The sequence below is a fragment of the Micrasema longulum genome, unplaced genomic scaffold, assembly GCF_059751315.1.
Source record: "Micrasema longulum isolate JH-2025_06_02 unplaced genomic scaffold, ASM5975131v1 h1tg003521l, whole genome shotgun sequence".
Classification (NCBI taxonomy): Eukaryota; Metazoa; Arthropoda; class Insecta; order Trichoptera; family Brachycentridae; genus Micrasema; species Micrasema longulum.
The window spans coordinates 3,698-12,806 of NW_028280571.1; the positions used below are offsets into that span (position 1 = coordinate 3,698).

The 9,109-nt window shown below is 33.4% G+C and overlaps 1 long non-coding RNA gene across 4 annotated transcripts; it reads left to right on the top strand.

The window, feature by feature from the left end:
• Positions 1–471: 471 nt before the first annotated feature.
• On the top strand, positions 472–8,021 carry LOC148270731 (uncharacterized). 4 transcript variants are annotated; one of them, XR_015825302.1, is made up of 4 exons: positions 472–936; positions 1,452–1,514; positions 1,738–1,827; positions 7,759–8,021. It is a non-coding gene; the product is annotated as an uncharacterized LOC148270731 (long non-coding RNA). The 4 variants fall into 4 exon arrangements; XR_015825301.1 differs by having other exon boundaries at positions 1,452–1,827; XR_015825300.1 differs by lacking the exon at positions 472–936 and having other exon boundaries at positions 943–1,514.
• Positions 8,022–9,109: the final 1,088 nt, after the last annotated feature.

Consider the following 9,109-nt stretch of genomic DNA (forward strand, 5'->3'; position numbering starts at 1 on the left):
TTATTTGTACAAATATGTTAGATCATTTTATAAAAACTGTTTACTGACATTAAGATGGCGTCATTTTTATAAATCGCTAATACTTTTTTTTATAAAGGTTTTATCTACTTTTTTCAAAGGTTGTTATCCTTTTTACAAGAATACGAGGGGGACCCAAAAAAAACGGGAATTTCGTCATAACTTCTTTTTAATTTTTTAATATTTTTACACCAAATTTTAATCACCTTCCAAATGTTATCTTTTTACTACAACGCACTTCTGCAAACGATCCTTCCATTGTTCAAAACATTTTTTAATTCACCTATCGGGATGTTCTTTAGCCCTCCCAGCAATTTTTGTTTTACCTCCTCCACAGTGGCAAAACACTTTCCTCTCCTCCTTTTGAGTCTGGCGAACGAAAAGAAATTGCAGGGGGCTAGATCCGGTGAGTAGGGGGGGTGAACAACTGGTGTCATGCCGTTTTTAGTCAAAAACAGGCAGTTTTCAGCCAATACAAGACTTTCTAGTCATTCTTCCGATGTCGCACAAGCCACTTGCTAGTAAATCAATACAGTTTGTGGCGCAACTGTCGGCGGCGTGTGCCCAGCCACGCCGTGCCGGCCGGCGTCCTTCTAGACGAACCGCCAATTTATCCGTTTCCATTCGAAATCGCTGTCACACTGCTCTCTGTGTTTTTGCACTTTTTCTTCGAAATACCGAGTTGTTGCGTACCGAATCGTAATTCTACGAAAAAACTACATCGTTTTCCGAAACGATATCCACATTTATTTAAAGAACGGATCAATCGTGTTCAAAGTCCCAAATTTATGAATTTATCCGATGACAAGATTAATCGACGTTGTTTTGTATGCATTAAACACTTCAACGCATTCAACTTTAGCCAATACAATGACATCCAGCTTTTACTGTGCTCTGTGCCTACCATTGGATTGCCAGGTAAATTACATGATATTTCATACATAATTATTTCAAGAATTTGTCTCATGTTGCACGTTTATTCGTCCCGTTTGCCTGCCCTGCAAATTTATAACTCATAGGGAAAGCATACTTTTATTAATCTGGACCCATTTTACAATTAAAGTTATTAGTATTTCTGCAAGAAAAATATATGTACGACTTAGGTTAGCTTTCCACTGTAATTGCACCTTATTTATCTGTCTTGTGTCTATACAATTGCAAGTCTGCTTTTGGAATGTGGTGTTTGTGATTTGTCTTACAGTTTTGCTATATCGTTCCATATTTTTTGTCTCAATCGGAGTTTATATTGTTTTTACAGTTGATTAATCGGGTTATAATGTATGTACAAAGTTGGCGTAGTGCCTTTTCCTGCAACTTCCGACATTTTTATTTGGTCATTATTTACAAACAATTACTAGGGTGGCATGGTGTGTATACAATTGTAAGGATGTGCTTTTGCAATGTGGTGTTGGTAATTTGTATTTTTTTTACAGGGTTTAACAAGTCACCATCCAAAGAAAATAGTTTTCATTATTTACTTGGTGAACAGAGTTCGGGTATGTATTTCTATAATTTTCACATTTCCTTACACCCCTTCTTTCAGACTTATGTTCTATCTCAGTTATTATATTATCGTTAATGCTTTCTACACGTCCTAACCATCTCAGCTTATTCTTTTCTATTCGTTCAAGCCTTACTCGATCTTTCAAGGTTTTTCCTGAAATTCTTGCATTATGTTATCTGGTATGATGTTCATTTTATTTTTATTGTGAATTACAGTCGGCGTAGCTGTTACTGAAGAACTCCCCTGTGCACTCCCGGAAGGCGTTGCCAGTTGCAGTGGTACGACTTTCATCCAACCTATTTCTGGTTTGTAGTAATATTTTTTTATTTTTGTAATAAAAATTTACAGACATACATATTTATATATAAGAGAAAGAGAAACATCTTTGTTTCTTTGTTAAAAAGAAAAAAATAAGAAAAAATACATATAAATTCAGGAGAGTTCAGTGTGTGTAAGAGTTAATGGGAGATTTACATCTTGGTTTGCGATCTCAAAAGGCATGAAACAGGGATGTGTAATGTCACTATGGTTGTTTAATCTATACATGGACAACTGTATGAAAGAGATAGAATGTATGGGTATTGGAGCAAAAACTGATAATTTTTCAGTCAGCTGCTTGTTGTATGTTGATGATGCAGTTCTGTTAGCAAGCAGCAACGAGGATTTGCAACAAATAGTCTCTAGAATGTATGATGTATGCCTGGAGAGCCAATTGGCGATGAACCAAACTAAGTCAAAAGTGATGATATTTGAACGTAGTTATACAGAAAGCAGCCAGCCATAGAAAAGTGAAACTGAGATAATAGCCATTTTGTGAAAAGGGTGAATTATAAAATCTACACAACAGTTGGAATGTTTTTGACTAACAAATGATAACAATGAATACATAAGTTTTTTTAAATATTACAAACAAGAATCTTATTATGTATTTGACAAGTTTAAATGATTTTTATAGTACCATAAGATTTTTCTAGTTTTGTGGGTGTTTTCTGCAAATTTACAAATGCCGTTTTTGTGATCGACAAAGACTACAGCGTCTGAGCGTGGGCCATTCCTTTTTTAATTATTAAAAAGTTTATAGCACATTTATATCGTATGACATGACCATGAAAGTGACCCTCTCAGTTGAAACAAATTTCTGACCCATAATTTTCTCCAGCAAATCGGCATATTAAAGCTGTTTGTATTTTCGAAGAACTTAAAATGTATATATACAGTTACTTGTCCGACTCATTGACACATTGTCACATAAAGTCAGCAAGGGTGCTGGCTTTGATGGCATACACCCTTTTTTTATTTCTAAATGTATTAAACAGCTTGCGCGTCCTCTTACTTATCTTTTTCAATTATCAATAAAGGAAGGCACGTTTCCTGAAATATGGAAAAAGGCAAATATTACACCTGTGCATAAAAAAGGAAATAAGAGTCTTGTAGTAAATTATCGACCCATTTCTCTTCTTCCCATTTTTAGTAAAATCCTTGAAAATATAGTAACCGATCAGCTCTTCGATGTTATAAAACCACATATTAATCCCAATCAACATGGATTCTATAAGAAACGGTCAGTTGAATCAAATCTTTGTGAATTTACCGATATTGTTTTGAATGCAATGGATGCAGGTTTTCAGGTAGACGTTTTATATACGGATTATTCAAAGGCTTTTGATAAAATAAGTCATTTGGTCTTACTTCGCAAGCTTTGGAACATCGGTATACGGGGGAATCTGTATCGTTGGATATGTTCCTACATTAGTAACCGCAGTCAATCGGTCTCACTCAAGGGATTTAATTCATCATTTAAACCAATCCCATCAGGTGTCCCTCAAGGTTCGCATCTTGGACCCTTATTTTTTATTATTTATATCAATGATATAAGTTTATGCATTCAAAACTCAAATTTTTTGCTATACGCTGATGACAATAAAGTATTTAAAATTGTGTCTTCAATAAATGATTGCAAAGTTCTTCAAGCTGACTTAGATAGAATCTGTTGCTATTGCAAGGACAATCAGTTATTATTGAATTCTGATAAATGTCTTGTCATGTCATTTACTCGAAAGAAAAAAAGTATACTATTTGACTACAAACTATCTGGGAAAATTGTCAATCGTTCAATGAAAGCGAGAGATTTGGGTGTACTGATGGATGATAAGCTTTTATTTAGAGATCACATAAATACAATAGTAGATAAGGCGTACAGACTTCTAGGGTTTATCTTACGAATCTCCAAGCCATTCTCATCACCAAATACATTAAAACTTCTTTACTATACTTATGTGCGAAGTCAACTCGAATTCGCTTCATTAGTATGGTCCCCTCAATATAATGTATATATTAATCAAATTGAAAACATTCAAAAGAAATTTATAAGGAGCCTGGAATATCGTTTTGGTAACATTGAAAATGATTACAGCGCATCTTTGATCAATTATAATATAGAATCACTACAAAAAAGGCGCCTTAGATATGATTTAATTTTTCTTTTCAAAATTCTCAATAACATAGTTGATTCGCCGTATCTTTTACAAAATATTGGTTTCCGTTGTCCTCTTCGCTATACTAGATTAAATTCCCTTTTTTATGTACCAACTTGTAAAAACAATTATACCTCGAATTCATTCATTAGACGCACCTGTAGAAATTATAACGAACTCAGTATTGATGTAGACATTTTTAACTGCACGTTGCGTTTGTACAGAAAATTTCTTCATGGGGTCGATTATTTGGGATAGTTGCTGAATGTACATCTTGAGTGGTTTATGCTATGCATATGTGCCGCATGTAATGTATATGTTTGTATATGTTTTATATGTGCGTTCATGTGTGTGCGTGGATGGCTCGGAGTGTACATTCGGTATTTTTATTTATTTTAATTTATTACCTCCATGGAAAACGCAAATGTCAACAATTATCTTTTTTTCACTTAAAATTCTTATTTATTTTTTATTTTTTGTCACATTTAATGTTTATATCTTTTTAATTTATGAAAACTTAATTGGTCTTTTTATGTTAAAAAATTGTTGTTTTTAATACTGATTTTGTATGACTGTATGTTTTCTAAATAAAATAAAATAAAATAAATAAATAAAATATTACTAATTAATAATGTTTTTAGATATCAACGCTGATGACATATCAGGCCCACTGCGTATTTCTGGTCTGAGTGCACTCCAGCAGAGTAATGTAGTCCAGTAGTCAATGTTAATATTTAGATTTTTCAATCACTTATATGATATTTGAGGAAAATAATTGTATTCTGTGCTTTCCCCGCTATTATACCCGACCCAGTGATTACGAAAATATTGATGTACTTCGTTGAATAACTAATTGAATATTTTAACTTTAATATAATAACTCTTATCTAGTGAGGTCCCAATATCACCGGAAAACCCCTTAATTAAGAATATAAACAAATAAGTAAAGAGCCATAAAACATAAAAATAATTTACCATGGAACCTAATGTTTGTCAATTAGGATGTTTGAATATTAAAAAAATAATTTGTTAATTTATTATAATGGGTACCCACAGTAATGGGAAATTAAAATGTTTTAGCTGTTCATTAGGTATTAATTATTACTCTACAAAAAAAACTTAATTATTATTATACAAACTCTATTCTACAAACTATTCTACAAACAAAACGTAATTGTGGTAAATGAGGTATATCAGCTCGATATTGATCCAAGAATACTTCAGAAAAAGTTTCTTCGATTTCTTCCTTAAGAGTCATATAAACTATCATCACATCACTTAGAAGTTGATCGTTATTGTCTAATTCACTTTCGGAATAGGTTGAGCTGCTAAGTCTCCAAGTTTCTCGGTGAGGTACTATTATTTCTATATCACTTTCACTATCCGTTATCATTTTGAATGATATATTTTGTAAATTTATTCACAATAAAAAGGACGCTTTGCAGAGTTAAATTGTTTGTTAGAGTAACAAAGTAAGATTAAATATATACATATATAAATGTAAAAAATATGTAATTTACCACAGCTGTTTGTAATTTCGGCAACTGTTGTCCATCTCGCTCAATCCATTATGCGTGAACTAGCTATTAGTGAAACGGAATATTTTTCTTGGAAGAAATATCAATTTGTGAGACAGTTGCACAAAAACTTTTTTTATTTTTTATTATATTATTACAACTACCAAGAAATAACATAACTTCTTAGTACATTTACCAGTTATCTTTAAGTTTCAATCTAAATAACTCCCTACAAACATTTGGACATACTCTTAAAATATTGTTGATTAAAAAACTTGCATAAAAAAATTAAAGTGTTTTTAGGCATTACCTAGGAGGTGAAATAATTTATCTAGATGAAACTCACCGACATCAATAAAGGTTTGATGCCGCCCGTCAATTAAAAAATGCGTTTGTAGTGTCTAGAGGCGATTATTGTAATGGTATCTATGCAGGTCTACCAATGAACAAAATGACTCGCCTACAATCTGTATTGAATACCGCAGCGAGACTTATTTTCGGAATCTCTAAGTTCAGTCATATCACTCCACTACTTCGGGAACTACACTGGCTACGTTTTCCACAGAGGGTGGAATACAAACTCTGTTGGCTTATGTATATGTCACTGCACAACTCTGCTGTAAATAAAATAAATATCCTGAAACAGGAAACCCGTGAATTGTACCTTCGGGGTGGTACTGAATATAAAGTTCACGGGTTTGAAATTGAAGGCCATGAAATCGTACAAATGTTTGATGTGCCACATCTTTTGAAGGGATTTAGAAATAATATGCTAGTAAAATGTACATTTTATTCAAAATTCTGTATCAAAAATAGCAAAGTGGTCCCATATTGTACAATCATACACATACGATCAAGCAAGAGGGGAAGACTTTTTCCAAATGCACAAATTAACAGATTGTCATATTTTCCCTGATAAACTTAGAAAAATGAAGGTCAAGGTTGGTGTTCAGCAGGACAGTAGGAACTACCATGAAATCTTTGGCAGATACTGTGGATGATATTGACGATGGGGCATCGCAGACTGCTGATCTTGTCTTATTTATAAATAAACTTATCGACAGTTTAAATGGCAGTTCTCTCAATGCTGATAGTATTATTTGTAAATACCGTTGTGGAGTCAGATTAACATCTCCCTACTGGAAATTTTGGCAGGAAGCTATTTCCATCTTAAAATCAGTAAAATTTCTAGATTCCTAAAACCAAAAAATATCAATACCACCTACAGTGCGTAACTGGATTACAACTCTGGAAGCAATATCATATTTGAGTAATAAATTACTTACATGTTATAAATTTACTTTTGTGCTTCCACGTAACCTTAACCAAGACCCCATTGAAAACTTTTTTGGCATGGTAAGAAGTCAGGGTGCACGTAACATTAACCCCTCTAGTTCAAATTTTATAGATGCTTTTAAGTCGCTTCTCATATCAAACTTATCTCATACTCGCTCCATTGGAGCAAATTGTGAAAATGATGACGGTGAAATTTTAGATTCATTAAAACTTTTTTTAACATCGGACATCGAAGTCACTCCTTACCAACAAGTTCTTCAAGACAGAAAAGTAGTCAATATGTTGCGGTTTGTAAATATATAGCTGGTTATGTGGCAAAACGGGCTCTATCTAAATTTGGATCTTGTTGTGAATGTAGACTGGATCTTAAATCTAAAATACAGTTACCGGGGCATAGTTTAATAACTTCTAGGGCATGTGGTCCAAATACTTTAATCCACCCAACAATCAAAATCTATAAAGTTTTTAATACCATTGTCAATCACTGCAAAAATAATTTACCGATTATTTGCCATAAGTTTCATGTTATGTCGAGTTTGAAGGAAATAGTACTATCTAAATTAAATCCAGCATGTTTATCTTGTCCAGCACATAGAGGCCATCTTTTTGATTTTATTGTTAACTTAGTATTACGATTATGTATTTTTTCTTGGTGTAAACAAATGAACTTTCTATTAACTGGGCGAAAAAAATTAGAGTCTTGCATTGTTGATCCTCTCAAATTACAAGCTAGAAAGTCTTATAATAAAAGACTTAAGAATAAGAAGCGCAGACAATAAAGTAGATACATGCATACCCTTTTCTTCTTACCTGCCATATAAGCACTTCATTTCATTACTTAATAAGCATATAAGTGCTTCCTTCTTGTTTTATTCCTAAGCAGCAGCCTAGAAATGTCAATGTGAAATAAAATAAATTATCCACCATTAATAATATTCTTTTGTTTCAGAATGGTGATTGTTGATGCCATGGCTCTTAATCTGCACGAAGAAAATATTTTTCATCCAGGAATAGCAGGGATCCAATGCTGATCACAATGCTGCACAATTTTTAAATAATACTCAATTGTTATTTTTGATAATCCAATATACTAACCACACATGTATATAATATTATTTTACAAGTGTCAGTTTTCTTTCTCGATTCTTTCTGACGTATATAATAGAATTGAGCGATTTATTTTAACAGTAAAATAAAACTATTAAAAATGTTTTTAAAATTTTTTATTTATGTATTCCTATTCCATAATAAATTTAATGTGCAATATCAATATAAAATTGTTTTTTTAAATACAGGACAGAAAAATTAAATTGCGTGCTAATACTTGTATTTAATTAAGCAATTTTGTATTGATATTGTACAATAAATATCAATATACGATGCAACGCAGTGATTTGAATTTTCGCGCCATCGTCAAAGCTTCTTGTATGCCACACTAAACAGCGCTGCGATCGACGCCCAAAGTGCTTAGATATAGTACCATAGTTTCCTATCTAAAGATATCTGTAATCTGTGGTCAAAAACAGCTTTTCGGAGAGAGCGGTGTGGGCCGGCGCGTTGTCATAATGGAAGAATCAGTCGCTTGTGCGCCAAAGATCTGGCCTTTTCTTTTGGATACTCTCCCTCAATCTTTTCAAAACCTCTGAATTGAACTCAATGGTATCCAGACATCTCACAAAGTTCATCAATGGTTCGACGACGGTCTTCACAAACGAGGGCATTGATTTTTTCGATGTTTTTGTCATTTCTTGACGTTGAGGGGCGTCCTGAACAAGGTTGGTCTTCAATTGACATTTCTCCATTTTTTAAATGTGAAAACCACTCGTAGACTCTGGTTTCTTAGCAGTCTTAAGCATTACAATAGTTTCCGCGGCCGATTTCTCCAACAGGAAACAAAATTTTATAGCCGCTCTCGACAATCGGCCATCACGTTTGCGAAAAGGAAAAATAGTTTCCCACAGACGAACTGATAAATTCACAGTAACAGAACTTAGACTTTACACACTAACTCAGAAGACGTGTCCCTAAGGGACACCGGATTGAAAAATGGGTATTCCCACTCTCCCTTCCCACCACAGCGCGATTCCCGTTACTTTTGGGTCCCTCCTCAACCGACTAGTTCAAAGAAATATATTTATATTATATTTGTCACCTTTATTACCATGTGCATATGGGGTGCTGGTTATATTAATTAGTCTTGAATAGTGTCAATTTGTTCTCTTTCACATGCCATCCTTATCGAATAAAAGTGATAGAGGGTATAATGTGGCGAATAGCGAACTCAAATTTTTAATCTATGA